This window comes from Chiloscyllium punctatum, chromosome 11, assembly GCF_047496795.1.
Source record: "Chiloscyllium punctatum isolate Juve2018m chromosome 11, sChiPun1.3, whole genome shotgun sequence".
In the NCBI taxonomy this organism is placed as follows: Eukaryota; Metazoa; Chordata; class Chondrichthyes; order Orectolobiformes; family Hemiscylliidae; genus Chiloscyllium; species Chiloscyllium punctatum.
In genome coordinates, this window is record NC_092749.1 from 65792328 (window position 1) to 65820142 (window position 27815).

At 41.5% G+C, this 27815-nt stretch overlaps 1 long non-coding RNA gene across 1 annotated transcript in view; it reads left to right on the forward strand.

Annotated features, from left to right (window-relative positions):
* Nucleotides 1-27815, forward strand: part of LOC140483063 (uncharacterized) — a 66246-nt gene that overhangs the window by 28329 nt on the left and 10102 nt on the right. The window contains exons 2-3 of the long non-coding RNA XR_011961875.1: nt 6521-6701; nt 8001-8089. This is a non-coding gene — a long non-coding RNA (uncharacterized lncRNA). The remainder of the gene's footprint in view (nt 1-6520; nt 6702-8000; nt 8090-27815) is intronic.

The following is a 27815-nucleotide window of genomic DNA, read 5'->3' on the forward strand; positions in this document are numbered from 1 at the left end:
ATTTATAATGCAAACAGAAATACTTTCCATTCTAATGCAACTTGCTTCACCATTCAAAGCTTAAAGCCTTAAGCAGTTCACAAAAGAAGCTAAATACTCACAGCTTTGCAATCATTGGCAGTCTATTTCAAACTACTTCAGGTGGAAAATGGAATTGTCTGGATCGATCACAACAGGCAGTAGTATAAATACACCATCAGTCATATTGAAAGTTGGGTTCAATATCTCCCACTGGTTTACATTGTTAGTTGATCACAATTGTTCTCTTTCTAAAATATACATGATTTTTCTATCGAAGATGAAACTGTAGGGCCTTATTAATATATGGTAGCATGCCATGCTGATGCATTTTTATTTAATTAAAAATATAATCCTTCTGATTACATTCTGTATGTTTGAAAAGGGCACTAACAATAATGATTTGAATGTGCACACTATGCAACATTTTTGTGCTAATTAATTGGCACCAACCAAGGCACCTTCAACTTGCATAAATTTTGAAAATGAGGGCCCAGAGGATAAAACAGTGCCACATGTGCCAAGATGCTTCAGAAAGTAAAAGTGCTGCTCGCAAGGGAAGGGGCAATCACGGTGTATGGGCTTTATATCATTTTTAATATGATTTTTGAAAAGGTAACTAGCTAGCTTTGTGGCAAAATAGTGAACTGGAAGAAGAATTTGCAAAAATCAATGGTTAATTTAACACCTTCAAACAAAAACAAAATGAAATATATTTTCATTTCTAGATTTTAAAAATCCAAATGCAAATTATTTAGCTCCTGACCTAGCCCAATTGCAGACATAATCTACAAGACTTTATTGATTTTACAAAATCAAATTCAATGTTTCATGAATGAACTTCACCTTCAAAGAGAATGAACACATCAGCTGTTGAATACTGAGGGTGGTCTTTTATCTTGTACTAGATCGGCCATTAATGACTTACTTGAGTTCTGACTAGGGTAATCTCTGGACTGCATGGAGCATATTGTTGGGTTTTCATCAACTGTTGTTAGCAGATGTTAAATAAATTTGTTGAGCTAAGTTGCCCCAGCCTCCAGAAGAGTAACCCTGTTTAAGGTGAGTGCTTTGAAGATTCAATTCCTAGTGATAGATATTCCAGTTCCTCTTCAGAGGTTAGATAGATAGGAGAAAGTGAGGACTGCAGATGCTGGAGATCAGAGCTGAAAAATGTGTTGCTGGAAAAGCGCAGCAGGTCAGGCAGCATCCAAAGAACAGGAGAATCAACGTTTTGGGCATAAGCCCTTCTTCAGAGGTTAGATAGTTGACAGTTTATGCAATTAGAGTCATGGAGTCATAGAGATTTACAGCATGGAAACCGACCCTCCAATCCAACCTGTCCATTCCAACCAGCTATCCTAAATTAATCCAGTCCCATTTGCCAGCACTTGGCCCATATCCCTCTAAACCCTTCCTATTCATATGCCCATCCAGATGTCTTTTAAATATTGTAATTGTACCAGCTTCCACCACTTCCTCCGGCAGCTCATTCCATACACGTACCACCCTTTATGTGAAAAAAATGTCCTTTATGTCCTTTTTACATCTTTCCCCTCTCATCAAACTTATGCTCTCTAGTTCTAAACTCCCCCACTCCAGGGAAAAGACTTTGTCTATTTACCTTATCCATTCATCTCATGATTTTATAAACATTGGCTCATAACTCAATGGAGATTCATTTTTAGTGATAATTTCCAGTCTCTTGTGTGACTGTCGAAGTGTGGTGCCGGAAAAGCACGTCAGGCAGGTTCTAGAAAGCAGGAGAGTCAGCATTTCGAGCATGAGCTCCTCATCAGGAATGGGGGGAGGGAGGGAGATGGACAGGTAGAACAGTTCAAGAGGGTGGTGCTAGTTGGATGGTAGGGCCTAGAATAAGGTAGGGGCAGGGGAAATGAGGAAACTGGTGAAATCTGCATTGATCTTATGTGGTTGGAAGGTCCAAGGCAGAAGATGAGGTGTTCATCCTTCAGGCGTTGGGTGGCTAGAGTTTGTCAGTGTAGGAGGTCAAGTACTTCCACACACATCATCTAGAGTGACTGTTGCTCTCAATATGGTCTCCTCTACATTGGGGAGACAGGACGCCAACTTGCAGAACATTTCAGAAACAATCTCTGGGACACACACACTAAACAATCTGACAGCCCTGTGGCCAAACACTTTAAGTCCTCCTCCCACACCACCAAGGACATATAAGTCCTGGGCCTCCTCCACCTCCAAACTCTAACCACCCAACACCTGGAGGAAGAACGCCTCATCTTCTGCGTTGGGACCCTCCAACCACATGGGATCAATGTGGGTTTCACCAGTTTCCTCATTTCTCCTCACCTACTTTATCCCAGATCCAACCGTCCACTTGGCATCACCGTCTTGAATTGTCTTACCTGTCCAAATCCCTTCCCACCTATCAGCTGCACCATCCTCTCCGACCTATCACCATCACCCACTCCTTCATCTACCTATTGCATTCCCAGCTACCTTCCCCCCAACCCCACCCCACCTCCCATCTATGTCTCAGCTCCTTGGGCTCCCCACATTCCTGACGAAGAGCCTATGCTCAAAACGTCGACTCTCCTGTACCTTGGATGCTGCCTGACCGGCTGTGCTTTCCCAGCACCACACTTTTCGACACTGATCTCCAGCACCAGCAAACCTCACTTTCTCCTCTTTTGTGCTACTGTTAAATCCAGTAATATTTTGGCCCAATTCCACCCACTGGCACAGTTTTAAAATCAAATCCAATGGCCCTAGTTGTTTTTAAAATTTATTCACAGAATGTGGGTTCCACTGGCTTGGCCAGCATTTATTACCCATCCCTAATTGCCCAGTGGGCAGTTAAAAGTCCAAACACATTGTGATGGGTCTGAAGTTATATGTAGGCCATTCCAGGTGAGGACTGCAGTTTACTTCCCTGAAGGATATTTGTGAACCAGATGGGGTTTGATCAGTTCATGGTCATCATTAGACTCTTAATTCTAGACTTTTATTGAATTCAAACTTCACCATCTGCTGTGGTGGGGTTCAAACACAAGTCCCCAGAACATTATGTGAGTCTCAGGAATAATCAATGAAGATAATACCACCATGTCAGTGCCTCCTCAGCTGAGATTAGATCCCCTACAGTATAGAAACAGGGTCTTTGGCCCAACAAGTCCACACCCACCCCCCAAAGGATAACCCACCCAGACCCATTCCCCTACCCTCTATTTTCCCCTAACTAATGCACTTAACACTATGGGCAATTTAGCATGGCCAATTCACCTGGCTTGCGAGGAAACCCATGCAGACATGGGGAGAACACACAAACTCCACACAGACAGTTGCCCAAGGCTAGGATCAAACCTGGGTCCCTGGTGCTGTGAGGCAGCAGTGCTAAGCACTGAGCTACTGTGCTGTGAGCTTAGAAGCAGTCTGTCTGTGAATGTATTCTGTCTTCAAAACCTTCAAAGTTCTTTTCTTCTGCTTCGATAAAAATAAGAAAAATAACACCTCTGCCTCTGACACCATTTGTCATCTGGTGTACATGAATTATGAATTATGGTAACATTATATTTCCCTCATATCAAATCAAACGCCATGTAGTAGAAATTTGCAGTGTGAATGCAAGATATTGTCTGTGCATTCTAAACAAATTTCCTGGATCATGCAGGAAACAGTTCTTTAAGTTCTTTCCAAATACAATTTGTTGATATTTTTGTCACTTGCCTCTGTTTTATGTCATTAGGGTCATAAATGTCAGTTTGGCTTTTGCTATGATTCACTGGGAAAGTGCACTATAAATCAAGCTCTGCTCTTCCTGGAAGTGTCACAAAAGTTAAAGAAAAATTTAAACATACAAAGTTTCCAAATTTACCTGACTTTCAGTCCCAGATTTGTAAAAAGCATGAATCATGTTTATGTATCAAATAAGTACCACTATTTTTACAAATAACTAGACTGTTCCTACACATAAACGGCGGCACGGTGGCACAGGGGCGGCACGGTGGCACAGTGGTTAGCACTGCTGCCTCACAGCGCTGGAGACCCGGGTTCAATTCCCGCCTCAGGCGACTCTCTGTGTGGAGTTTGCACATTCTCCCCGTGTCTGCGTGGGTTTCCTCCGGGTGCTCCGGTTTCCTCCCACACTCCAAAGATGTGCAGGTTCAGGTGAATTGGCCATGCTAAATTGCCCATAGTGTTAGGTAAGGGGTAGATGTAGGGGTATGGGTGGGTTGCGCTTCGGCGGGGCGGTGTGGACTTGTTGGGCCGAAGGGCCTGTTTCCACACTGTAAGTAATCTAATCTAATCTAATAAACAATAATATGATTAAAATACTCTAACCCCTTATAAACATCCCATTACACGCACACTAATCAACAAACAAACAGGATAAAACAGGTTGTGGACAAAGGGGAAAGTCTGGAAAGCCAGTTCAGTAGTCTTTGTTCTCAGGCTCTGTTGCTGAGACGATCCTTAAGACTGTTCTGCTAGCCAGCATATTATTTCAGTCACCTCTCTCTGGATGTATCACTGGTTGATAAAAGACACAAGCTGGCCAGCTGATTCTGCTATATCAGTTAAAATTCAGGGTTTACAAAAATGGTTACAAGAAAGATAAATTTACTTGCTTTAGGTTCACAGTGAACTTTGACTGCAACGAACAGAGAAACTTCTCCTGAACTGGGGAAGAACAGCATTTCTTCTCTCTGTAACTTGCTCCCAGTGTTAAGATCTTAAGTTACTTGAGAACCAATCACACGGTTGTTAGCAGGCAGACAGGTCTCTGTCATTGATAACTGGTCCATAGACCAATCAATGTCTTGTAGCCAGGAAAAGCTTCATCTGTATAACCACTTGGTTCCAAACTGTCTGTAACTCAAACTTGCCATACAACTTGTCCAAACAGCTTTTTCATGGTGACTGCCTTGGGTGTCAGGTTACTTGCTTTTCAAAACATCCTTTCAAACATTTGTTTTAATATTCTCATTTCAGTTCACAGTCAAAAATATGCAAAATAAAAAGATACAGTCCTTACACTTTCTCTGATGTGAGTCAGGAGCTGGTGGTTTCATGCCTTAAGCCAGCACAGTACGAGGGACATGTGCATTGCCAGTCAGATTAAATATTGAGCCAAACGTATTTAGACAAAACCAAAAAAAAAATTAACAATAATATTCAGGGAAAGGTAGAAAGGTTTCCAAAGGTTTGGGCCAATATTCTGCCTTCAATTAATACCACTAATACATGACTCATTCATTTAAAAAAAGAATTACTTATTCTCAGGATATTGGCAAACCTAGTTTATTCCCCAACTTAGCTGCCCTGGGAGAGTGATAATGGTCCTTCTTCATGAATATTTTGAGTCCTATCACTGATGGTGCTCCAACCATAATGTTAGGTGGAAACATCCAGGGTATTGAATTATCAAGCAAGGAATGGCAATATATACCCAAATTTGCATGGCATGTGACTAAGTCATGGATTTGGAGCTAGTACTGTTTCTACAACATTGCTGCTCTTTTCCTTCCTGATGATCAAAATCACAGGATTGGGATACGTACAAAAATGAGTGGTGTGGTACGTCCTGTAGATAGTATGTGCTGTAGACATAGTGTCTTGACAGTGGAAAATGAATGCTGATTAGGATTTTCTGGACCTTTGCTGTAGATAAATTGGCAATTACTTTTTGTCTTCAAAAGTAGCTGGAGGTATGGTGGTTCAGTGGTTAGCACTGCTGCCTCACAGTACCAGGGATTTGGGTTTGATTCCCCCTTGGGTGACTGTCTGTGTGGAGTTTGCACATTTTCCCCATGGGTATGCTCTGGTTTCCTTCCACAGTCCAAAAATATTGGGGTTAGGTGGATTGGCCATGATAAATTGCCCATAATGTCCAGGAAGTCTGGGAAATGAGGGGTTGCAGGAATAGGTTGAGTCTAGGTGGGATGCTGTTCAGAGGATTGGCATAGACTTGATGGGCTGAATGGCCTGCTTCCACACTGGAGGGATTCTATAATTGAGAATGATATACCTCAAAAGTAATTCATTGGTTAGGAAGTACTTTGGAACAGTCTGATTATTTTACTGGATAACAAATCAATGCACTTTCCTCCCTAAGTCTTAATAAATGATTGAAATAGGATCCTATTATTTTACACTTTATTAGAAGACCTCATTAGTAGTTTCTTGTTCCTTAGTGACTGTGTGCTTAAAAGACACTTCCAGGAGAATCAACAAAGGATCATGAACAGAGTTAATAACTGTAGTGAAGGCGTACAGGCTTGCTACTGGCTCAAGTAAACAACACATTAGCAGCAGTTATACTGAAATAAATGTTGCAATGGACCTAATGTCTTTAGGAGTGTGTTCTCAGACATTTGTTATTGATCAAGAAAAGCTTACTCACATCATGATGGCAAGTTGTTACTTTAGCAGACCAGAGCAATGACTCGGTACTCAACGCAATGTCAGACTACAATAAATTTCAAGTTTATGACACAATTGTGATCTTAATTCCTTTCCACAGTTTTGAAAGCTGTCAATACATTTCACAAAACCATCACAAATCTATCATGCTTATCAAGTGGCAAGAACAAGAAACCAATCGGGAGGTGCTGAAATGTGGGAAATCAAAATATTATGAAGGCATTGCTAAAACGAAAATGGACAGTTCCTCTGGGATGTTAAATGGATGGCAATAACATTTTGTAAGTATATTCTATGTGATAGATGCAAACACAACAAAGATTTCTAGGATGGAAAGAGGAAACATTTTAGGGGTTTCTCAAATCGTGACTCAAAGTTGTGTTGTTTTAAAGTAAGAACATACGAGATAGGAGAGGGAGAACACCACTTAGCTGTCCCTTATATCCCTTGATTCCCTGTATGATGACAAATTTTCTATCTCAATATATTTGATGATGGCCAACTACAACTCTCTAGGACAGACAAGTTGAAAGAGTCATAAACGTTTCAGTAAGGAGATATTTCCTCAAAGACCCTTCCTCCAGGTTCCCCAGCCAGGAGAAACATCCGTCACTGTCTTCCTTGTCTGCCTTCATCTTGAATGTTTCAATGAGATCATTTCTCATTCTTTTTTAACATCAGGGAATATAGACCCAGTCCACTCAGTCTCTCAATACAGGAAGACTCTATCATTGCCAGTGACCAGTTTAGTACCTGTTCTCTGTACAGCCTCCAATGCAAGCATGTATTTCTTTAAATATGGAGAATAAGAGAATACACAGTATTTCAAGTGTGGTCTCTTCAAAATCATTAGAGTTGTGGCAAGACTTCTTTATCCTTATATTCCAATCTCCTTGTAAAAAAGAACATTCCATTTTCTTTCCCTTTGCTTCATATTCCTGCATGCTAACTTTTGAGTTCCATGTGCAAAGATATTTAAGTTTTTCTTTTACTTTAATATTACTAATTAATCATTCCTCATTGCACAATACTAGATCTAAAACAATTTACCTCCCGAGTAGTATATATCTTCTATAATGTTGCTGTATTTTTGATTGTGGACTGAAATGGAAAAAAGACTGCTTTAAACTCAAGGATTATGAAAGGAATTGCCACACTTTTAAAAAATAACAGGTGACTGAAAATCATTGCAAGCTGTGTTTGTACTGCTGCTTTGTTCAAACCATAGGGGTGGCTCTTTGCAGACTGGCTGGCATCAGGAGTTTTGCACAAAGTGAGATTTGGCAGGAAACAGTTTACTAATTGGCTTGTGGGATTGTGATCAGTTGTGGGTGACAAAGGCCATCAGTCCGACAACAACTATCTGATTGGCTCCTAAATAGCTGAACATTATGTGGATGTGCACAATCAGCTGTCAGACAGCTCCAAGGGCAGATGGTGTATCTTTCTCCACAGTAAAGTACCCAAAGCCTGAAGAAAAACAAATTTATTTTCTCTCAGCAGTTGCTGAAAACTGTAGCCTTTAACCAGTAACTAAGAGACTTTGCAGTTTGTGTACTAATCACCTGTGCCTCCTGCAGATAAGTGAAGAGAACTTGAAGAAAAGAGGTTGAAGAACAGAAAATTCTGGCAAGCAAAACTATCATCGTAGTGGACAATGTGGACTGAGGTATTTGAAATGCTTCCCCAGCACTTTTTCCACTTCATTAATAAAATCATTTTTTTGTCTGTTTGTTATGAGTGGGGTAGATGGTTGTAAATGGATTAGGCATGAATTAGTAGACTTTATGCCAACAGTTTATATTTGTTTACCTGTGGTTACAACCAATGTTTTTGTAATAAATGGTCACTCTTGTTAAGTACAGAAACATGGATGATATTTTCTGTTAGACTGCTTCTAGCTGACAGAAAAATTGGGGGCTTAGAGTACTTTGATAAAATCTATTCCTTTGTGACGACTTTGGGAATAATGGGGCTTGATTAGCCCCAGTGATCCTTGATACTAGTTTATTGCATAGCAGAAGGAGTAACGTGCTCTGGATATGTGGGTGAAAGGTGAATATATTGCAGGGAGATATCTGGAAAGCATATAAAGTACCACAGCAAATATATTGCAGAAAATAAATACTCAGGGTGTCAAGGGTAATGTATTGATGCAGGGAAAGATTGGCTAATGTAGGGTCCTGGTTTGCACTCAGTAATTTGCTGATTTTTGGTAGTTTGATCACCCCCAGATCACTAGTTCTAGACACTGGTCTTACTTAGGGAAGGTGAAATGAAGAAGGCAGTAGACAAGTGTTACAGGGCAAAAGAATCTCTGTTTTTTAACAATAGAAAAGTTAAGTATAACACAAGAAATAAAAGTAAATGCAATAAACAGTAAAATTAATACAATTAATTATACATAGGACAATAATACTATTAACTATACAATTAGCTACATTAACCACTATTAGAACTTAAAACAAGGTTTGAATCACAGAAACTTTAATCAGGCTTCCTACTCTTGGAGTCCCATTCACTGTCACGACTTACCTTCCCCTCCCAGATAGCTAGGTTGGAAACTTTAGGATCTTGGGAATTCAGCTCACCAATGAGGAAAATGTGATTTTGAAGTACAGCTGACTGTTCCCGCTTGCTGTACCAGGTGCCTGGATTCAGAATGCATAGGCCTTCAGTCTGCGTTGAATCCACTGATGTGGCAAGATAAGTAGTGGATCTATTGGTTAAGTGCTCAGTTTTCCTTGCTTTCTGCTGGTTTTACAAGCCCAGTTTTCACCTCAGGATGTGTCTGAGGACTTGTGGTGTTGGTCAGGTCAGTGGCTTTTGGAGTTCATCGGTTCTTGGACCTTCTGTTTGTGGTCAGTTGTCGTTCTTTCCCCGATTCAGAACAGGCCTGTGTTGGTAGCTCTTGGAATTGTTCTTGGGAATTGTTGCTGCGATCTCTCCTGGGAATTGCTGCCTCAGGTGAGTTTGGGGGCCTGCAAGTATACTGATTGCAGGATCCTTATCTTTGTGACAAATCAGTGCTTGCCCTCGTGTTACTGGTGTTCCTTTCAAAGTCAATTGGTTTCCTGATCGTTCCCTAGAAAACACAAAAAACATAGAACAGAGCCTTGCCCTTCAGTTGCCCTCAGGCTTGGCCACATATTAGAGCAATCCAACAGCTCACACCTTACACTAACTGTAGCCCTGAACTCTAAGTGAACTATATACTCAAAACTGTACAATGTTATCTGTCTCCGGTTGGCAGGGTCAGAACCTGACGGTCTGTACCACCTATGGCCTCTGGGCAGCCATTATACTGGGGACCTCAGGATCCTCAGCCTCTGGGCTTTGAATTTTCTCCACGGGACTCCCTCTTCATGGGTGCATTCCCCTGTCCCAGACTACAGGTGGGCTGCTTTGGCTTGAGGGGGTCTTGGCTGCCCCTGGCTCTGTGGGCCTATGGGACCATGGTTTCCCTTGGGGTCTCTCCACTGTCTGGGGCTACTGCCTGGCTTGTGGCCTCCCATCACTGTCTGGGGCAGGTGTACACTTCCTGCCACCTCTGGGAGGCACGTACACCAGAGAGCATGGTGTCTTCAGCTTCAGAGCCCAGAGTGTTCACTTCAGTACTCTCCCTTTCTAATGGGGAACCCTCCCAAGTCCCAAACTATAGGTGAGCTAACCTGCCCTGCGAGGCAGTTCATCAGCTCTGGTCCTGCAGCCTGTAGAACTGTGGCTTCCCCCCGAGGACTCTCCACAGTCTGGGGTAATTGCCTGGTTGCCTGCTCCCTTATCGCGGCCCACAGCTCCCTTTTGTATGGGCCCTCTGCAATCTCTGCAATCTCTCCCCAGTCGGCATTCCCTGGACGAGGTTAAGGATGAGATCCTGTGTGTGGACTGTCTTCAGGTCTGGGACCAGAGCTACCCTTGTACCCCTTCTTCACACCCCCTCAATCCCTGGTTGTTGCTGTCCAGCCTGAGCCCCTCAAGTCCAAGAAGGTATCTATATGGGCACCTTCCTTGGCTAGAGTGCCAGCTTGGTGGTAACCCTCAGTGCAGTGTCCAGTCTTTCCTCTTTCCCCCCTTCCTGCCAGCCCACCTGTACTTCCTTTGGGTTCACCCTGAACCTGTCCGGCTCAAGTAACAGCCAGGGGATATGGTGTGGGGTAATGGGAGCTCTTGCACTCACCATTGTGGTTGCTGTCCCTAACCCTGAGAATGTGGGCTGGAGCACCTCCATAAACCCTTCAAAGGAGTTCGGGGAACCCTGTGCTACTGGACCAGGTTCCATGACAGGCACAGGACGATCCCTCCCCTTGCCCTTCTTCTGTGGGTTGGGGCATTCCTTCCAACAGTGCCCACTCCTCCCGCACCCAAAACAGGTGCACTTCTTATCAGGATGCCTACTTCCCCGTAAATACCATTCCTTCTTACTCTGGGCAGGTTTCAGCTCATGTACCCTACCCTCGGGTGGCCCTTCCTCCCCCAGCCATTCCTGAATGCGTCACCTCGGAGGATGTTCTGGGGGTCTTTGAGGTCAAACCACAGTGCGGCTTTGGTCCGCAGCCTCGGAAAGCTGTTGGTCACCAGGATACGGAGTTGCGGCTCCACCCCTCCCCTTCCCCCTCACCAGAGGTTATCCCAGTCCAGATACCTTCCACAGGCACTAGTGTAAACAGGCCACGGCCTTTCCATGAAGGCCTGCGAGGTTTCTCCTGTGACCTGTAGGGCATTCTCTACCCGGGAGTTTCCAGGTTCTCCTCCTCGATGGCGACATATGTACTCTGTCCCTTCTTGCTGTCAGCTGAGAGGGCCTTGTACAGCCTGCCGTCCAGGAGAACAGCACCAACTTGGCCATCTCTGCATTATCACTGCTACTTATTTCTCCCCCTTTCCACTTCCATGAAGTTTACAGACGAGTCCCCTTTAGACATCACATTATAGAGGTGTGCTGTGTTCCATGTGGGGACATGAAATGACTCTCTGGATTTCCCTCGCTCCTGACCAAGACAGGGCACGCCATACTTGTGCTACTGAACTGGGCACGTGGGCCCTGGCCCCAACACTTCCCAGCCTGGCCCTATGGCCCCTTCTACCTTAACTTCTCTTCCTGCATTTTTACTTGTTTCCCCAGACAGGTATTCTCCCTTTCAGTGCCTGTTCACTTTCCTTAGCTTCAGTAATCTGACACCGCAGGTAATCCCACTTGTTTCTGAATCTTTTCTCTGCTTGCCACCTCTCTCACTGCAGGTCTGCATACAGCATTTCTCCTACCCTGGTCCTCATGCTCGAGCCTGCCTCTGACTCCCTTAACTATGCCTTCAGTTCCCTAACTTTCCTATCCAGTATTCAGATCTGTCGCTGAAGGCAGAGGAGCCAGATTGCCTTCTCTGCTGTCAGCCCACGGGACTGCTGCCTACCCCAGACCCTCAGCTCTCAAGAGATCCAGGCCCCACTTCTTTGATATTTTTACCTTTTTAAACAGATCCTTTCCTTCATCGGAGACTTTGGTTCTAAAATATCCTCTACCACATCACATTCCTCTGCTGGTGTCCTGCAGTGGTCACCATTCTGTGGGGTTCTGGTTTACAAACAGTAATTTGCTGATTTTAGGTGGTTCAAATCACCCCCAGATCCCTGGTTCAAAACACTGGACTTATTTAGGGAAGGTGAAATGAAGAAAACAGTCGACAGGTGTTTCAGGGCAAAAGAATCTCTGCATTTATTTACAATAAAAGGGTAAGTATAATACAAGAAATAAAAGGAAAATGCAATAAACAGTGAAATTAATACAATCAATTACACAAAGGACAGTAATGCTATTAAATGTACAATTAGCTACATTAAACACTATTAGAATTTAAAACAGGAGTTTTAATTACAGAAACTTTAATCAAACTTCCTACCCTTGGGATCCCATACACTGTCACCATCTGCCTTCCACTCCCTGCTAACTAGGTTGGAAACTTTGGGGTCTCCAAAGTTTCAGCTCACCACTGAGGAAAATGCGATTTTGAAGTACTGCTGGCTGTTCCCCCTTGCCATAGCCGGTATCTGGACGAAGACTTCGGACTGTGTAGGCCTTCAGTCTGTGTTGAGTCCAATGATGTGGTCAAATATGTAGTGGATCTATCAGGTATGTACTTGGTTTTCCTTACTTTCTGTTGCTTTTGCGCGCCTGATGTTCACCTCCAGCTGTATTTGAGGCCCCATGGTGTTGGTCAGGTTGGTGGTCTTTGAAGTTTGTCACTCCTTGGATCTGCTGGTTGTGATCAATTGTCATTGGTTCCTCTGGTATGGAGCAGACCTGTGTGGGTAGCTCTTGGAAATACTGTTAGAATTCTCCTTTCAGAGATAGCTGTTGGAAATGGATGCTGGAATTAGCTGTTGGAATTCTTCTTCTGGAGACCTTTCTTTGGAATTTTTCTGGGGATAGCTCTTTGTGATTCCTCTTCTGGAAATAGCTTCTTGGAACACACCCAGAGATTGCTGCCTCAGGTGAGGTTGGGGCCTATAATTATACTGATTGTAGGCCCGTTCTCTTCACCCCAAATCTGTGCTTAGCATTGTGTTACAGGTGTTCAGTTGGTTTCTTGAACATTAAGAACATGTGTGAATGGATTTTGATTTAAGTTGAATGTTCAGTATTTCTGTAGACCCCATACTATCTGTGCTGGGTAGCCTGAGGCATAAAAGTTAGTTTTGGTGTAGAGTGTTAGGTTTGGTTGATTGTTCTCTTAGAGTGGAGTTGTAAAGTGGAATTGCAGGCTGAAAATCATTCTGGCTCTGTTGTCTGTTTGCAGCCTGAGCCCGAGATTTTGTCCAGAATTTTAGATGATGGGGATTTTTGCTCCATCCTACACTAACAAAGAGGAAACAAAGGAGGTATAAGTCAAAGAAATTTCAGTGGATACTCCATGCAATCAGATATAATAAACTCGCAAATGTGTTCTTTTCATTATGATTCTGTGCATGGACCTTGCTCTGTGTTGCACAATTAACATTAGACTTTTTGTCCCTTCTTGTCTGATATAGCATTACAACTGTAGTAAAAATGGATGAGCAGTATCCATCAACTGATTGTTATACCTGAGGCCACTCAGATTACAAATGGTTTTTAAAATTACAAAAACTGACCTAAAATAGCTGCTGTGACCATCTAGACAGATTTAGGTAAGTCCAGGGAACCGACACAGAATTTTAATACTTTTTTTATTCATTCATGGGACATGGATGCTACATTTATTGTCTATTCCCAACTGCCCTTGAGAAGTTGATGGTGATCTTTCTTCTTGAACTGTGCCCTCCCTTTGATGTTGGTACACCTTCAATGTTGATGGGGACGGATTTCAGGAATTTGACCCAGCAAATTGAAGGAACAGCAATATATTTCCAAGTCAGGATGGCGAGTGGTCTAGAGGGAAGTTGCAGGTGTTGGTGGTGGTCCATGTATGTGCTTCCCTTGCTTTCTGACCAGGAACAACAGGGAGGTGATGGCCTAGCAGTGTTATTGCTGAACTGCTAATTCAGAGACCCAGGTATTGTTCTGGGCATCTGGGTTCAAATCCCATCACAGGAGATGGTGCAATTTGAATTTGATAAAAATCTGGTATTAGGAGTCTAATGATGATCATGAAACTAATGCTGATTTTTGGAAAAACCCACCTCGTTCACTAATGTCCTTCCAGCCAGAAACCGCCAAACTTACCTGATGTGGCCTACATGCGACCTCAGAGGCACAAAAATGTGGTTGCATCTCAGCCGTTCATTAGGGATGGGCCGTAAATGCTGGATAACCAGCGATGCAGTCTATGAATGAATAAAAAAAGATAAAAAGTGGTTCAAAAGACCTAGAGGGAGCAGCAAAACCCTTGATGGTTGGGGTGACCATGGAATTCATTCAAATTAATTCAGCAGGAGCAGTCAAGAGTGAGATCCAGAAAGCTAAGATGGGGCTGTAAACATGTTCAGGAAAGATTGCTGAAAGGTCACAAGGCTTGAAATCCAGCCTAAAGTTTCAGAAATAGTCAGGACAGATCCCAAAAGGGTTAAAAGTTCCCGAGCCAGGTCAGTAACCAAAAAAGAGAACCAGAAGGTGCAAGGGAAGCTGACAAAGAATGACAGGCTAGAGCCAGCGATCTGGTTATCAAGTGGCTTCATGGTAAGATTACAAAAGGCTTGGTGGAGCTCTCAAAAACGTGATGAGGAAATGCAGACAAAGCCTCACTTAATGTAAGGGTCACAGCCATGCAGAGCAGATGCTGAACAATCACTTGATAGCTACCCTTTTAGCAGTAAGCAAATTTTAAAATAAAAGCCATGGGATACTCAATATTCCATGTTTGTCAGTTAAACACAGAATTACCCATTGAGGAATCCAAGAAACAGGACTCTAACTTGGACCTCACCGGTCAAATCTGGTTGATACTAAGTTAAATGGGCCATTCCAAACCATTAAACATCATTGAACTTCTTCCTACAATGCTATGCCTTCTTCTGGACATTTGAAAGTACACTAAGCTCAGTAGGCAACCTCAGAGCAGGCTGGCAGAATTCTTCACTCCCTCCCCCATTCACCTATTGTACTTTATGCTACTTTCTCCCCACCCCCACCCTCCTCTCATTTATCTCTCCACCCTTCAGGCACTCTGCCTGTATTCCTGATGAAGGGCTTTTGCCCGAAACGTTGATTTTTCTGGGCTTGTGGCCTCTGCTGCCAATCTATGGAAAAAGGACAGCCCTCCTGTGCAACAACACAAACACCAGGACCTCCAGGTTGCTGCCCACAACATCCACTTATCTGCAATGTCTGGGGCAAATATCACATATTGTGCAGGACAGCTTCGGAATGAAAGGCTTGCCCAGATGCAGAATGGCTGTTTAAAGATGGTGCCAATGCCAGGGATACTGGTCCATTACAGAATATTCTCACACTGGTGGGTTCTAGGTATGGCAAGTGATACAATCAGGCTAGCATCAGATGAGAAGATCACCATTGGGATGGGGTAAGTAGATAATGAGGTGAGTTTGAGATGTTGCTCACTAGGCCTCATTGAGAGAAACTCTCCATGAAACATGATGCAGTTGACAAATTGCCAAGAAGCATAAGATTCAGCCCCTATCTCTCTCAACCTTGACATTAATGCCCAGCAAAAATACAAATTCGGATAACAGCCATTCACTGAGATTGCAATTTGCTTCAAATAGACCAGCCTAAGATTTTATGGCTAGTTTAGGGTTTAAGTAGTTGCTTGATCATGCATTTCAACTTTGGTGCTATCAATGAGGCACCAGTGTAATGAATGTTTGGGAGAAGTAGGATAAATAATGGAACAACTTCTGAGTCTCTGTATTTAACTTCTCACAATGCATAGTATTATTATCCAATTTATTCCATAATAACAGAGAGAACACTAATAACTTCATATTACTCCTACTGCAAACGCCAGGCCATTAAGCAGCCTGGACACAAAAATGCAAGTTTTGAATGGGCTGAACCAGCTTGAAAACTGATATAACCCATTACTAAACCTACTTCTTTTGCCGCTCCATTTAAATCTATGGCAGCGCCAATGTACAGCCTTCAAATACAGGTGGCAGATCTATAATGTCAGTTTTATGCCAAACCTTAGAATGCAACATGTATCAAGAAAAGTGCCACAATTGCTGTGGAAACAGGTGGCTGAAACAGCTAACGTTTCAAACCCTTCCCAGTATGTTTTGGTTTTGCCAACCCAATGCATGAAGTAATGAAGATCACAGAAGGGCCTGTATTCTATTTGCCTCTCTTTCGGTCAGAAGGTAATGATGCAAAGATGAGTAGATTTTAAGAACTAGGCAATTGAAGGTGGTTGGGAAAAGCATAACCTCTGTAAATGCTAAATATCTCTGAAAGTGTCACTGATTTAATTTCTCAGATTCTGGCATTTATACAAAGGTACAACAGTCATCTCCATGAAGAGAGACGATTTTTCATGATTAATGGATTCCAAATGTACAGTCAGTTCATCTTCAGTACAAAGTGAATGCATTAACATTCTACAGTGCCTGCAATTGCCCATCTTTATCACTGAACACGCTACTGTAGAATCCCTGTACGGTTCGGTGCTGCCTTGTTGCACTGACAAGCTTTTACATTATCTCATCATTGAGGCCAAGACTAATCAAAGGAATATTACACACTGACAGGTGCATTCATTCTGTCAATTAAATCAGATGGTTAAGTCAAAATTTGCCCCAAATCTCTCTTGTTTGTGATATCCATATTGGCACTCCTTGGCTGAAGTTCAGTGACAATTGGCAGCAGGCCAAACTCATATAGAGTTGTTTTCCTGTACTTTGCCAGCAAATTTCCAGGAGCATGTGGTACTAAACGCAGATGTTGCAAGGGATGCTCTGTAACAAACTCTTAAACATCAACAACAATTCATTGATGTCCTTTTTAACAATAGTTAATGGCCTACCCAGACATATGTTCCTGAAAAAGGTCATAATTTGAACAAATTAAAGTAATTCATTCATGTAGTTTTGTTGCCCTGCATTGAAATAGTAACTTTAATAAAGCATTTGTCTTAAATTTACAGAAAGGGTGGTTAGTTTACCATGTCCATATAGGTGGATTCAGAGTTGGAGATGCAGTCGGGTGACAACGAAATTTTGGTAAACCGTGTTGGATAGGAATGTTCCCATCTCCTTGCATTTGCTGGTGATTTCTGTGCACTGACAGCAGCCCATCCAACAGTGGTCAGAAGCCAATCAACAGGCATTTTCTGAGGGCAGTGCAATTTCACTATCAGAAATTTCTTTTCACACTATTACAGGCTTTTTTTAGAGCTTTTTTCAGTAGTGTCTTCAGTTTGTCAACTCACAGCAGCGTGCAGAGTTGGAGATTGAGCACTATGAAACTAATACGTAATCTGCACACAAAAGGAACAAATCAGCAAGGGTGAAGTTATCGGCTCTTGGACGCTTGCATTTGTAAGATCATCTCCTGGAGAATGATCTGGAGATGAATATCATGGACAGCACTGGTGGTGAGGATGCATTTCATCTCACCCTACCTCGTCCCTTTCAGCTCAGCAGCTCTGTCTCCATTTGCAGATTCAGTGAAGGATGCCTGCTGCTCATGCCAGCCCACAGCCTGAATCACTTTTCTAATCCTCAGTTTATCTCCATCCCAAAATGGTCAGCTGAGATGCCCATTTAATTGGATACCTCCTGGAAGATTGAATTGGGAGTTCTGTCATTGCCACAAAAGGGTTTACACCTTAAATCTGGTCTAACATTCAAGAAATATCTAACATGGGACAATGAGCCCTTTATCTCTAAAAAATGCTTGTAATACTGTGAAAAGAAATTTCAGCTAGAATATAGAACTGTTGTCCTAATAAAGAGAAAGCCAAACAATAGCCTTCCACTTCGTTCTCATTGTGTGTAAGTGAATGTTATTAATTCCTTGTGGCCTTGAACTGCTCCCTGAATGTTGTACTTTTGTTTTTTTTCTTGGAATTATTCATAAATATTTTAGTTTTCTTAAGTTTTTAAAATGGTTTTGTATTGTACAAAGTACCTGCAGTGCAACCTTTCATACCCAATGTAAGTATCATACAATGAGACTTAAATAATTGTGCAACTGAATGAAGAGCTACACTTCCTTTACTTTGCTCCAGAAACACAACTCAACAAAATATCAAAAGAACACTATTCATAATAGTACTGGGAATGCCTCTGTTTACCATGCTAGCCACTTTTATGGCCTCTACAAGTATAACTTCCCATTTAGTGGTTTTTGGGTCAGGTCCTGTGCATTTTTATGTTGTGGATTTGAAAAATCTTTTTATGTCCTTTATAAGTGAGACGTAGGAAGGATCTGTCCTATCACCACTCAGTTTTGTTCATTTCTTAGGATTCTTTTCGATTTATGTGTGTTTAGTTTGGAAGGTGCCACTCTATAAAATTTCATTCTGCAAAGAGACTACCAGTGATACAGATGTGGAACAATTATTGCATGCTTACATTGACAAATGCAATAGGATTATTTTACATGCATGCTTGAAAGATTTAAAGTACTTGCAATAAGTTGCTTGCCAATATTGAAATAAACAATTAGGATTCGATTTTCCCACTGTGGGGAGGAGGGTTAGTGATGGTCATGGAAAGTAGGATTATTTTGATTCTTGAATTTATTGCTAGGGGCAAAATAATTACCCATGTATGATTTTCCATAGAGACAGCAAATTGATGGTCAGAGAGGTGGTTCATTGTTTAAGTAAGGATTCCAGGAAGGCTGTCAAAGCTAAATGGTTTGGAGGAGCTGGTGCCAGAATGGAGTAGACAAAGTTAAAAATCACTCAACACCAGGTCAGAGTCCAACAGGTTTATTTGGAAGCACCAGCTTATGAAGCACTGTTTCTTCATCAACTGGTTGTCACCTGATGAAGAAGCAGCACTTTGAAAACTAGTGCTTCCAAATAAACCTGCTGGACTATAACCTGGTGTTGTGTGATTTTTAACAAAGCTAAATAGAGCAGCAGGCTGTGGGAAAGTAAGGGAGAGGGCGCATCAGTGTGGAGCTAGTATCTCTCTAATATTTATAAATTAGTCATTGAAAAATAGTTTCATGACCTGACCAACCAGTTTTGGGGAGGGGGCGGGAAAGAGTAAAAAGTGACGAGTCCATCTAAAGGGTCTGCTGCAGCTGCTCTTGCACACGGGTTGGTTGGGGTGGGAAGGGTCTTCAAACCTGGTCAGAGTGCCAGCCCCCTGGCCTCTAACTGGATACTCTCTTCCAAGCACCTAACCTGCTGGGAAACTGGAAGCAGACTGGAAAATTCCAAATGGCCTCTTTTACTTGGCCCAAATTGGGCTATTAATGTAATCAGGAATCATATCAGAAATCAGCCCAGATTGTGCAGGTGTATAGCCCCTCCCAGTCCAATTTTGCAGGTATGACCGATAGATGGGATGCATGGTACTTTCCTGGAAGACCATTGTTAGCCTTATGTGTTATTTGTCATATAGGGAAAAGAAGGTTTGAATTAGACTGGATAGGCTGGGACTTTTTTTGCTGGAGCATGGGAGGTTGAGAGGTGACCTTACCAAAGTTTATAAAATATTGAGGGGTATACCCAGGGTAGGTGATAGTTGGGCTTTTTTCCCCTAGGATGAGGTATTTTAAGACTAGGGAGCACATTTTTAAGGTGGGAGGAAAGAGAATTAAAAAGATACGAGGGGCAAATTTTTCACACCGAGGGTGGTTCATAGATGGAATGAATTTCCTGAGGAAGTGGTGGATGTGGGTACAATTACAATGTTTAAAAGACGTTTGGATAAGTACATGAATAGGAAAGGATTGGAGGGATATGGGCCAGGAGCAGGCAGGTAAGACTAGTTTAGGTTGGGATTATGTTCAGCATGGACTGGTTGAACCACAGGGTCTGTTCCCATGCTGTATGACTCTAAATGTTTGTAAGTGCCATTGTTTAAGTGTTGTTTGAGGTAGTTTGCCACAATCAATCTTCCTTTGCTTGTGCTTTATCTTTGGCCTATCTAGTGATCATTGGTGAAGGATACACAGTTGGAGAGTATCTACAGAATATGCATTGTGCTTAGATAACAAAAAGGTTTGCTACAAAATAGTAATAAGTACAGCTACATTTGGGAAGCATAAATACTCACAAGTTAGGAAGCAGCAAAGGTATCTCTGCTCTCTCCATATGTAAAACTAGAACTTATCACAGATTGTGTGTGACATCACAAAAATGGACAGAGCCAATGTAACATTAATCCCTTCAGGGCCATCATCTTATATAACAGAATGGTGTTAGGGAACTGAAATTGTTAGTCAGTGGAGTTGATTTTCAACCTCACCCTCCTTGTGTCCCAGGTTTGGTTCAGGCAAATATAAACTTCCCTATCAGAGAAATTGTAATGTATAAATTGATGTTTTGGCATTCAGTAGCACTGTGTAAAGAACCCCAACTAACAGCACCATGATAAAAGAAAAAATGATTTATATTTATATAGTGCCGTTGACAACCCATAAAGTCCAGGAATGCTTTACAACCAGTGAAGTGTCAGTGCTGTGGTTAAGTAGGATATCCAGTTGCCATGGCATTGTCTGTAAACTGCAATATGATTATGACAAATAATCTGCTTTTTTGGTGATGTTAGCTGATGAATAAATATTGGCAAGAAAACTGAGGAGAAATCCCCAAATCCTGCAAGAATAGCACCATGGAATCTTCTACATTCTTCAGAGATAGCAAAACGATACCAGATTTAATGTCAGACTTTCCATACACAAGTCTTGCTGAAACTAGTTGAATTTGTAATCATCTGTATCATATTGTATCTGATATCCATGCCATGTCTTGCACGATCACAACATGTGGTGACATGTTCAACTTGCACTGGACCTATAGCACAGTTTAGACCCACTTTGATGAACGTTTTGATTTAGAATAACGTAGAACAAAATAGACTGTCGATTCAATCCCAATGTCTGACAAGTCAATTTTTAAACTGTGTGTTATCTAAATCGTTGCTTTTATTAAAATACCTTTTTTTTTCTCCAGCTTTCTCTTCTCTCCTATCAAGTGGATCTTGAAAGGTCCTGAAAGGCTTTATACTAAAACATATTAAAGAAATTCTGTGACATAACATATGGTACAATAAATAGATATTCTGACCTCAAAGATTCCTAGAAAGGTAAAATTAACTAGTTTGTATTCCTTGAGTTTCCTGAACAACACTCTTGAATTTTTTTAGCTTCGATTTTAACAAAGCCCTTCTGACAGGAAGGTTCCTGCTCACAATGCACTGTTTCCTGTTACCAGATGAACTGAGCAGTTTTAAAATTTGGAACAGCTTCCTGTCCCAGACTGGCAGGGACCTCATGGGTACTTTAAAATCTGAGTCGTGTAAGACACTAAGACCACAATGTCATTTTAGCTGAGCCTTGCCCAGTATCTGACACCCCCTCCAATAAAAAAAGATGCATTTGCATACTGAGATGGTGTTTAAAGGGCTGTTCAATCACAAGTAAATAGATAATAGGAGCTTTTGCGTGTTTTCCAGGAATGATTCCAGTCTCTGCATTGCTTCTTTTGCACTTTAGTTTTGTCATGACGCAATTTGTTGTCTGCTTATTATTATAGATGGTTTTATTGCTGATTCCATTGAGTTGGAGGAATACTTAGAGAAGGGGCCAGACAAAGCAGACGGCATTTTCTAAAGTGGCTGGAATATAAGCTATTTGCTCACCTTCTGCGCTGGAGACTAGTGTGGGATAGAGAGCTGTGGCAACAAAGTGGAATGATAATATTTGTTTGTATTAAAATAAATACATTTTTGTGTTGGGAATATGATTTTATTAGAATTTCAAGCACAATGCAGCGTGATTATTAATCCCACAAAGAAGACAAGAAGGGAACATTTGGAGGCCTCAAGACATATGACATATTAGATTCTGTAGACCACACCTTATAGGTGAATGAGACCAAAAAGACATATCCATACTTTAAATAGATTTCAGCACAGACTTGGCAAAAACATTTGTGTTTGGGAGCGTTATAAGGATATTGAGGCAGTTGGAAAGACAGCCTGTCATTCAAATGGGACTGAAGCTCAGGAATTTAAAACAGCATACAATTCACATCTTAGGTCTTTACTTAAGGGGTCGTTAATCTTTTACAAATTGCCCATTTACAGTGTGCTCTGAGGAAGACAACCCATTTATCTTCTAATATAATGTCTCGATTTTATTCAATTTTGCATTGATACAAATAGGTTATTTTAATTTTGCCTGAAAGAATGGTAAAAACATTTGCCAATTTCACAGATAAAAACAGAAATTGCTGGAGAAACTCAGCTAGTCTGGCAGCATCTGTGAAGAAAAAAACAGCATTAATGTTTTGAGTCTAGTGACCCTTCTTCAGAAGTGATAGCAGCTAGGAAAAGCTAGCATTTATGCTGTGCTGAAAGCAACTTATTTCATGACAGGACCTGGGGTGGAGTGATGATAGACATGGGATACATGAAATCAACAATGATAGGGTCCCTCTGGTCCTCAGTTTCTATCTCACCAGTCTCCATATCCAAGGAATCATAAGCTGCCATTTCATCCACCTCCAATGTGATACTATCACCAGACATATATTCCCCTCCCCTTCCTTGTCAGCATTCTGCAGGGACTGTTCCTTCCGGGACACCTTAGTCCACTCTCCTCTACTCCTAAACCTCCCCAGAGCACCTTCCTCTGCAATTGCAGAAGATGTAAGATTTGCCTGTTTACTTCCTGTCTCCCCACTATCCAAGGGTCCAGATCCATCATTCAGATGAAGTAGTAATTTACGTGCACTCACTCAATCTAGTCTACTGTGTTTGCTGCTCACAATGTGGTCTCCTCTACACTGAGAAGATGTAACACAGACTGAGGGACAGCTTTGCAGAACACTTATGCTCTGTCTGTAATAAGGACCCTGAGCTTCCAATCATCTGCCACTTCAATACACTTCCTTGGTTCCCTGTCCACAATTTCTGTCTCCGATGTGCTGCAGTGCTCCAGTAAAGCTCAATGCAGGCTGCGATAACAGTCTTCCGCTTGGGACCTTCCAATCTTCAGGATTCAATATCGAGTTTAACCATTTTAGGATCTGATCACCTCCTTTCATGATGAATACCCAGCCCAACATTCAGGTCCGATTGTGAAATGAGTTGCTTTCAGTGCAGCTTTTCTTCTTCCCTAGCTTACTGTCAACAACCCCGTTGTCTGTCCACTTTTCTCTCTCTCTCACACATTCTGTGGGTTTCCTCTCTAACTATCCACTCACTCCTCCCCAACCCTCCATCACCATCCTGTCATCAGTTTAAATATCCCCTTTTCCTAGGGACCATCGGTTCCAGAGAAGGGTCACGGACTCGAAATGCTAATGCTGTTCCTTTCTTCACAGGCACTGCCAGACCAATTGAGTTTCTCCAGCAATTCTAGCCTTTGTTTCTTTCAGATCAACATCCACAGTTCTTTGTTTTATTTTAAGTCAAATTCATCAGTCATAGTGCAATATTTATGGCTAGATCAATTAATGCTATGACTCCAGTTATACAATTTGACAAAACCTTCTGTATTTGACTTTCTTAATGGGTGATCCTCCATATCAAAAGCATATGGAAGGTATACAAAACCAAAAGTTACATAAGGAAATCGTTCAGTGCAGGTCCTATTCCAAAAGCTGGATGTGGATTGAGCTTCATCCAAAGCATGATCCTTACCAATGAAATCTGGCCATTGTAAATGCAGATCTTCAGAACCAAGCAATAGCCTCTTTACATAGAACATAGGAATGGGCCCCTCGGCTTATTTAGTTGTTTAGTTTAAGATGATAGATGTACTACTGAATCTGTAGAGGATGTTCTAAACCTGTATGTAGCAACATTTGTATCTCTCTACAAGTACATAGGGGGTTGTCACTGTGGGCAAAATGGTGGAAGCCATGGCTTGACTTGTATAAGAAGGACAATTCTTGCTGTGGAAGATCAAAATCTGCATTCAGCAGATGAGTCTTGTCAAAAGAAACTCACCTTTTGTAGATCTTGCTCAAGAATATTTGTCTAAATGGGGTGCGAAGATGAGAGTTAGTAGGCCGATTAAACAGGTCACCCTTAGCAGTAATTAAGAATTTGAGATAAGGATAGACTCATTCGTCCAAGAAGGAAAGGAATGAGAAATGAATCCAGAGTTTCTTGCATGACTAAGATGTCTTATCTGGAATATTGATTAATTGATTGGACATATTGATGTGTCTTGGACTTTCTGGAAAGAATCCTTTGCAAAACAAAGGAGACTAGTTGATGCAGGGAAAATGTTGCAGTTGCAAAGAACACAAGATGCTCAACTGGTATCACTATGTCTACAATACTTTCACAGAGAGGTCCTGTGACCCAGTTTGTGCGTGTAATAGAGCTGAAATTGAAGGGGGAATTCCAGAAGGCCACTATATTTAAATGTGATTCTGATGAAGTGGAGATCTGCTCACAGGCTTGCAGATGAAGAGTGGATGGTGGCTTACCAGGTAGTGTGCTGCCCAAAACATCATCAGGAGAGATGAAGGATAGACCATGAAATACCTACAGCAGAAGGTAGGATCTGAAAGAATCAAGCATGTGTAAGTCAAAGGTTTTACTGGCCTGGTCTTCATAAGGATATGTTATGGTTTTGTAAAATGTACCATATATGCCAAGTTGTGCGAAAGCTGTAACCTGCAAACAAACTGACACCTCCAGTTCCCATACTATTTTGAGGAACCATTTGGTACGTTTTTGGTAGACCATGTGGGATCATTGCATCTCAAGATGTGGGACACCAGTATTTCCTCACTTTTGTGGCTACTTGTCTTCCCAAAGATCAATCCCTTGAGAACAATTTCTGCCAAGGTAGGCAAGGTAGGAAACTTAACTGAGTATGAATTACTGATTGAGATCCAGTTAGATCAAGGTTCCAATTTTATGTCTAAAATTTTGCAGGAAGTCATATCTAGGTGTAACATAATTAAAATTCTCAGCATACCATTCACAAATCCAAGGGTCTTTAGAATGATATAATCAAACCCTCTAAACGATGATCAGGGCAAACTATCATGAATATCCCCAAATTCTTTTTGTTTGCCACTCAGGGCATACTGAATGAGTCCAGCAGTTTCAGTCCTTTTGAATTAATTTATGGACATGTTGTAAGAGGCCCTTGAAGTTAGTTAAAGGCAAGTATTGGGAACAGAGCAACAAACTTTCTTTAATAAAGAAAGCAAAGTGTTGTGGATACTGGAAATCTGAAATTTAAACAAAAACCGAAAATGCTGGTGAAAATCAGATATGGCAGCATCGTGGAGAGAGAAACAGAGAGTTAATATTTCAAGTCGAGTAAGACGTCTTCAGATGAATCTTCCATGTTGGATTACAAATCCATGTTCTGGGAGTAGCTCGTCAAGAGGCAGACAAGTTACTCTGGAACCCTTCAAAGCTTCATGAACAACTATGAAGAAATGGGTGCACAAGCATGACGAGAACTGTACATTTCAACCAGGTGTTGATGTATTTGTATCACTGCCTTGGTAGGGTGCAAGTAAAGTTCAAAGGATTCATATAAAGTGGTCAAAAGGTTTAGCAAAGTAAATTATTTAGATGACACTCCAGAAAAAGAATCAACTGTGACAGAAAGCAATGTCACTGTTTAGAGGGATACAGTTGATGAGGCAGAAGGAAGCCAATAGAATTCCCAACTTGAACCTCCTATAATCTTGTTAACTAACAAGGGTGAACACCATCCTATCATATTCTGATGTAGGACAGTGAGTAACCTTAACATGGTCAGCCACAATAAGGAGTCTGTGAAGATAAACCAAAGAGCCATACATGAAAGGGATGTAGGAAAATCTTCTGTAAAACAGTATAACCATCTAATCAAAACAGCTGGAGTTTCCCAATCATGTTAATGCTTAAGCCTTCAATCAGATTCTACATAGACTACAGAAAGGTGTATACAGTAACAAATGTAGATTCCTATAGAACTCCTTGTTTGGAAGATTGTATTGATAGAGTTGGCACTGCCACATTTCTTACCATAAGAGATTTGTTAAAAAGATATTAACATCTGAAGCTAGAAAAATAATAGCATTTGTCCCATCAGAGAGTCTTTTCCAATACTGAGTGATAACAATTGGGCTAAAAGGAAATACCCTGGCAACTTTCCAGATACTGATGAACCATGTAGTAGCTAGTGTTCCTGACTGTGTGGTTAACCTTGATCCAGTGATGCTTGGAAGGAGGCTCTGGAACAACTAGAGACTATGTTTAGATCATTACAGTGGACTGATTTGGTGCCAACCTTGCCAAAAGTGAGTCTGCACAAAAGTGAGGAACTGACCAAGGGCAGACTGTAGGGTAAAGGCAAGTGTTGCTAACAACAACAAAAGTACAAGCACTGGTGGAGTTCATTGTCCCTAAGACCAAACCAGAAATATTGAGGTCTTGGAAATGTGCAGTTTCTACAAGTTTGTTCTGAGTTTCAGCAGTATAGCTGTTCCATTGACAGATCTGCTGTGAAAGAAGTCTGAGCTCAAAAACTGCAGGAATTTATGTAAAACTCTGTTATATCACTTTTTAGATTAGAATCAATCTGAACATCAGGTCATAGACAGAGAACACAGGGGGCTAACACCTTCAACATATTGTCTAGCTATCACATTGTTAACAGCTAACCCGAGAATGCAACATTAAAAAAAAGGTTTTGTGATTTACACATGAAAAAAGTGAAAGTATCACTGTATTCTAACAGATGAAAGGCTTAACAGACAATCAATTTTTCAATGTATAATTTCAGTTACATCACACTGTAAATTTTTGCTATAAATTCTGTGTCACGATCGAGCCCTCCACAATCACCTGATGAAGGAGTGTTGCTCCGAAAGCTAGTGTGCTTCCAATTAAACCTGTTGGACTATAACCTGGTGTTGTGTGATTTTTCAAATTTTTGGAGTGCTGATTCCAAACTACATAAATGTTTTCAACATTCTTCAGCTCTTTCAACAGCCTTCAACAGTGTAACTTGTAATGTACCCATGTTATTGAATTATTTCATCCATACCACATGCTCTCATATCTGCAGGTTATGGCTTTTGCTTCATCAGCTATGGTAACTGGTCTGATGCATACCTGAAGCCTCTGACTTATCTCTCCACCCTTCAGGCTCTCTGCCTGTATTCCTGATAAAGGGCTTTTGCCTGAAATGTCGATTTTACTGCTCCTCGGATGCTGCCTGAACTGCTGTGCTCTTCCAGCACCACTAATCCAGAATCTGGTTTCCAGCATCTGCAGTCATTGTTTTCACCTCCCTGATGCATACCTGGTTTGTATCAAGCTTAAATATAACAGGATATTCGTTAGCATAAACAAGTTCCGTGAAACATTAATCACAGACATCATCAATTTCCCCTATGAATCTCAGGTATAATTTCTAATGAAGTATATCCAAACACTTAAAGCTGTTTGCAGGAGTAACCATTTGACTAATCACTGCTCTGAAACCTTATCTAACTTCTGCATTTCGATCTTGAGACAAGTGTGTATCTTAAGAGTGGCTTCCTCCAAGAATTCCAATCTTGTGGGAAACCACCATATGTTTTTTTCATTGCTTCCCAACTATTTAATTCCAATTACTGCAAGAAGAAGCAGAAATTGCTCAAGAAAGTCTGACATCATCTGTGGAGAGAAAGCAGAGTTGACATTTCAAGTTGAGTTGCTCTTCTTCGGAAAAAATGATATGTAAGCTAAAGGCAGGGGAGTGGGGGAGGAAAGGAGTGAGAGATAGGTGGAGATGGAGTCCAGAGAAAGAACAACAGTTAGGGAAACAAAGG